The sequence below is a fragment of the Haliaeetus albicilla genome, chromosome 12, assembly GCF_947461875.1.
Source record: "Haliaeetus albicilla chromosome 12, bHalAlb1.1, whole genome shotgun sequence".
Taxonomy (NCBI): Eukaryota; Metazoa; Chordata; class Aves; order Accipitriformes; family Accipitridae; genus Haliaeetus; species Haliaeetus albicilla.
Window position 1 is genome coordinate 29,602,531 of NC_091494.1, and position 5,936 is coordinate 29,608,466.

A 5,936-nucleotide genomic window follows, 5' to 3' on the forward strand; every position below is an offset into this window, starting at 1 on the left:
CCGGCCATCAGTAGATTAATAGATGTTCTTTCTGGAAACTTCCTCGCTCCTGAAGTAAAAACCAGCACAAAATGCTTAGCTTTTCTGCTTGTTTTCCTTTAGTGATCTTTTTATACTTCAGTTGTTACTGTTTCTTATGCATTCTCTCACACAGGCCTGCTGCTCATAAAATGCTTATAATAGACATATAAATATATAGACACATATTGATGCTTGAGATGAGACCATTTGGATCATCTTTAGAACCTTTTCTCACATTGAAACAGATTAGTCCCAATGATACAGTTAGTGGCACCACTCTTCAATGATGGTTTTTGTCACTTTCAATGTCACTAACATTGAAGCTGGTTGGAAATGTTGCAGCAAACACTGAAACAGTCAGATATGCAGAGACAGATCTGCTTTGTAATAAGCTACATTAAAAAGCTCACAGGTAACACAGACAAAGACACCAACATTTCCAGTTAAATTGAGTTTTGTACTTCTTTGGATTACCTGATACACCAGATTATTTTATTCAAAAATGTTCCCCATGGGATTTGCAGCTTGCAACTGTTGTTGTCGACCATGCTTTCAGTATGAGCAAGGCATGCTGGAGGCATCAGTGCACCCTGTGGAATCTTGATGAGCCATCTGACAGAGAATTCCCAGCCTCTGCTGCAGCAGCATTTCTGCTGCCCTCTCTGTAAAACAAGTGCTCCCAGGAACGTTAGTGTCAAAGAAACAGAATTGCTGAAACACTGATCGTTCAGAGCAAGACTTCTCATCCCAACACTTCCCAACACTAAGATGCAGCTGGGCACTGGAGTCTGGAGATGGTAGGACACACTTTACCTATTAAAACCTGTCTTTCTCCTGTTGAGTAATGAAATACATGCTTTTAGTATTCCCTGCAGGAAGTGTCTAGTCCAAAGTGATGGTGGTGTGCTATGTAGTTAAAAATAAATCGCATAACAAGCATGAGATAAGACTAGAGATATTAACTGATTTTTGAGGAAAACAGATTGATGAACAGAACTACCAGAAACTTAAAAATACTCAGGGGGAGATATACAGAGTGGGTACAGGGCAATTTTGGCCCTTCATGACGTTGGCCATGGCAAAAGTAAGGTAGCATTTCTGGGGCTAGAAGTTATTTGTGAAGACTGCCTTGTCCCATGCACCAAAGCATGGAAGGACTGTGAAGATCTTTCTGTCTCCTAATTGTACTCTCTTGACTCTGCTCCAAGGTTAGTTTTTGTAATGCATTTCTGGTATAGCTTAATGGTATAGAGAAGTCTGCCACATAAGTATGTATAATGTTTCACGCTTCTTATGTCTTTCAGAAGGGAGAGCAGGAAGAGAGCAACTGGGACTCCAAAGATAGCTCAGCACCACTTAGCTGTGAAGAAAAAGGTAAAAAATAATACCTAGACAGGTGCTGAATGAATGTCAAAGTTGCACAGTTACTTAGGCCCCTCCTATCTTTCCAGCAAGCATCAACTGAAAAGAACTGGAAAGCGGGCTCTGGATGAGGATGTGACATTAAGAATGCCCTTTCCATCATTCACCAAAGCAGCTGAGGAGCTCCTGTTACAGAGCAGGTGAGTGGGGTGAGAAGGCTTGGTGGTCTCTGGGTAGAACAAACAAAAAGAGAGACAACAGGTGGTAGAAGGAGTTGAAGAAGGAGAAGGATTTGGAGCAAAGGGAAATCGGAGTTTCTAGTATAGCGTAAGCCTGAGAAAGTGACTGCTCCCCTGGAAAAGGTCTGAAAGCATGTTGATCAGTTGCCATCACCAACAGATAACAGAGGTGCCATAATATCAGCTGATTAATATAGTTTTGATGCCTTGCTTTTGAATGCTGTGAGTGGAAGGAACATGCATATCATCCTTTGTCTGAGGTGTGGCTGTAATCTTCTTAAGTACTGTTAGAAATTACTCATGATCCAAACACCAGTTTGAACGCCCAGAACATCTCCTGACAACAGAGTAAGGTGCCTGCAGTTACATACAGAACTATTGTGGGTTATCTTGTATTATCTTATTCATGCCTCACTTCTATGAGAGTTCATCCACAATCTCAAATCACCCCTAGGAAAAACAGATTTTCTGTGTGTTCATCCGAAGTGTTTCCTTGTTGGATTTCAGTGTTTCTGTATTGCAATGTGTAGGCATGGACAGAGTCTATCTTTCGTTAAGTTCAGATTTTTTCTACCCAAGGTAGGTGTCTTTCAAGATGGGACAAACATTAAAAAGTGTTTTGGAATACTGTGATTTCACATACCAAGAAAGGATGAAATTCTGAACATTTTCAAGAGCACTAAGGGATGGGTAAACTTCCTGCCTAGCTTAAACTCTAATACCCTCTCCACTTACTAGTGTGTCTGCCATGAAGAGCATCACATTTAGGCTCTCTGTACGTAAAGCGTTACCAGCTTGCAAGGCAGTAGTATGTCAATCAATGCCCAATGTATAAACCCACTCTCTCAGCTCTCCCAGGAGCATCCCACACTCTACCTGCCCTCCCCGCTCCCACCAGTACCTCTGCTTTCCCGAGTTGCACACCCCTTCAGTGTTTTCAGCCATTTTTTTGGCACCATTGCTAACAAGGACTTGGGGTGTGAGGAGGCACCAGACACAGCCTGCCTGCCTGCTCCTCCTGCAGTGCCAGGACAAAGCAGAGGTTCAGAAAACAGATCTGTTTCCCAAGGCACTCTTCTACCCATCGAGACAGGCATTGAGGTACTAAGGCAATGGGCATGAAATGGGTGGATGGACAGTGGGTTCACAAGAGCAGTGTGGATTCCCCTTCCAGAGTGTACGTACAGTTGTTACAGTTGCTCCCAAGCCAGTTCCCTGCATCCCTCTGTTCTTCTTTTCACACCTCTGGCCTCTGAAACCATGATTCTGCACCTAGGAACAGCAGCTACATGCACTATGACCCAACTACTTGAAGAGGGCTGATGTTGTAACTAGCAAATGATCTCACAGCTGATCAAAAGCAGCAGAGTTGAAGTCCAAGGTCAGGTACCAACAGCTAGATGATGTTTGTCTGATTGTTCACTTCCTTCCTTCCTTCCTTCCTTCCTTCCTTCCTTCCTTCCTCTCCCTGTCTCACTTTTTTTGCTCTTTCTCCACTTATTTCTCTCAATCTCTCTCCCCAACCCCCTTCCTCTCCCTCTCCCTCTCCCCCTCCCTCTCCCTCTCCCTCTCCCTTTCCCCCTCCCTCTCCCTCTCCCTCCTCCCCTCCTCTCTTGCTTTTTCACTCTCTGTCCTTCTCCTTTCCTGTCATTGGCGAGGAATGCACTTTTTGGTCAAGGCAATGTTTCTAGGTCCTGAGTGTATGTCCTGGAAGTGCTTGGAGAACAGCAATGATGAACGTTATTATGACAAATTATTGACAAGAAGTGTCTGATATCAATAATGTTTTTCCCAAGATCAGTTACCCTTGCATCAGCACTTACTTACCAGGTCACAAGCAGTCTGACTCCAGAAATAGTGTGTCTATGCAAAATGACTCCTGTCCTCCAGCTAAGGCAGCAAATCACAAAGTGAGTAGAAATTAGTTTTCCTTACTCCTCCCATTAATATTCCCTTCTGATTCCAAGAAGCCTCCAGTCATGCTTTCCGGGATGGCCAGTGGCAAGGCCACGTCAGCCCCGTGCAATGTGTGGGACTTCTCCCCGTTTCCTACACGTGCAGTTTGAATTAGGTAATTGGACCAAGACGTTGTCATTTAAGGAACCTGCAGCATTACCTTTCATCAGTTGAGCACTTAGGAACAAATTTTCAAGCCACAATTTCTTACAGGTGAGAGATGAGCCCTGACATTTTCAAGTGCTTCAAGTGCATTGTGATTCTTCCACAGTCAGGCCAGGTTGTTCGTTTTGGATGGTCATTGTAATATTGTCCAAGGGGAACAGGGAATGTGGGCATCAAAATACGGTCCCCAAAGTTGTTGTGGCATTTGCTAGTCAGTCGGCAAGTTTAAAAAGGTACCCATGGAGCTAGAAATACTTCACCACACTTTTACTGAGCCACAGCTGCAATACACTGACTTCGGAATTAAGCTTTTGCACTTGGTATCATTTGTTTGTTCATTCATTTAAAGAAATGTGTGCGTTAGTACAAACAAAGTCCTTTTGCTTCCTTACAACGTGTGGAAACAAAGGTTTTGTCCGGGAAGAAAGAATCCCACCTATTTCTTGGGAGCATGCTGTGGGAATGGAGAGAGGAGAGGGGTGGTTTCCCTTCTTTGGTGCCCAGATATCGCTGGCATTGATGCAGCTTTCACAGCTTCACAGACAGAGATGCTGTCTCTCAAGAGCATCACTTACAGTGACACAGGAGTCAGCACAGGGTGTCATCTTTTCCTTAAATATATTTAGCTGCTGCCTAGCAAACTACTTCCATATTTAGTTATAATGTGGGTGGATTTCTTGGGTGTAAACCTCAGTGTGCTTTGGAGAAGGAGGACCTCCTAACCCTGAATGCTGTTGCTGCAAACACACGGACTGCTGTGGTCGGTGCAAAAAGGCTTCCTTCCTGCCGTCTCCTCCACACTTCCCCTCCAACAACTCCAGCGCCCTTCCCCAGCAACTTCACAGCTCCTTGAAGCTCCCTAGCAATGCAGAGCTGGCCAGGAACCTTGAGGGAGCCATAAGTGTCCCTGTAGTGAAAGAGAGCCAAGTCTCTTTTACCATTTGTAGAATCTGCTCTTAGCAGCTACGCCATGCACCAGGGTCCGGTGCTGCCAGAATGGCTGTTCCATATTTTAAGTACTGCTTCTTGCCTTGCAGGAAACAGGCTGTCATTTGTCTAAGACTTCAGACCAGCACACGTTGTGTAGGTGACTTGTTTCTTTCTGTCCATCCAGGATGCAGTTAGTATCTACATTCCAACTCATCCATTGCCGGAAGAGTCATACAGGTAGGACACAGTCTGGCATTATCATCTATGGTCTTTTCCTCCATAAAGTGCTAGATTTTGTGATTTCTTTAAAGCTGTAGTGTTCCCACAATTATTCCCACCGGAAGCTTTATCTTACGTGATCAAAACTTTTTCCTTTAGCTTTTCGTATTCACACATAAATCCACATTATTCCTTGGCACAAAAGCTTATTATAGTCTTATATTAATATTTCGTTACCGGAAGACACTATTCAGCAGGGCAGCAGTTCCTAGCTTGTTCTGGTGGCTCTACATGTTACATTGGCTGGGGCTTATCCCATAGTGAGTCCTCTTGTTCACGGTTACTCTGCCAACCCGTTCATCAATGTCCATTTCATTTACAACAGCAGCATCCTGTCTTAATATTGGCTATTCTGTCTAACAGAGAAAGTAAGGAACTGCAATGTCTTCTTATCCAAATACATTATTTGTTTTGCTTTAGCACTGATGGTTATTAACTTCTTCCATAAAAAAAGCTCTGCCTGATGTTTAATTTTGCTCAATAAAACCCCACTCTCTAGAGTTTGTGGCCTTCACCTGCCTTGTTCAAAGGAGGCAGCACCTCAGTCCTTGCGTAAGTTCCTCCATGAGGACTCAGAGACACCCAGATGCCTTTAGGGCTCCGGTTTTTTAATTTTTTTTTTTTTTATGGGGCAACTTGCCCCGAAATCCAGCTTGCCACAGTGAGAATGGGACCAGCAAAGAGACCCTCTGTGTACAGCACCCATTTAGAAAGAGGACTCCCCAAGGCAGAAACATTTTTGCTGTGCCAGGACAGTCAAGGTACTCGTCCTGCCTTTGTCCTGATCCTCTCCTCTTGCCGGTTTGGGAATTAAATTAGTGTTACTCCCTACCCAGTAATGTAATAGGACACGGTGGAGGAATACTGGTGATGGGCTAAATAAAGCTCTACTGCTATCCAGGGGTTAAAGTGAAATAAAATGTTTCATTTGAACAGGCCCCAGACTTATGTAACTGCACAACTGAATTGGAACAACCAAAAACA

General features: G+C 44.0%; 1 long non-coding RNA gene across 1 annotated transcript in view; it reads left to right on the forward strand.

The window, feature by feature from the left end:
- Positions 1-719: 719 nt before the first annotated feature.
- Positions 720-5,936, forward strand: part of LOC138688127 (uncharacterized) — a 34,389-nt gene continuing 29,172 nt past the window's right edge. The window contains exons 1-3 of the long non-coding RNA XR_011327179.1: positions 720-818; positions 1,326-1,395; positions 1,473-1,583. This is a non-coding gene — a long non-coding RNA (uncharacterized lncRNA). The remainder of the gene's footprint in view (positions 819-1,325; positions 1,396-1,472; positions 1,584-5,936) is intronic.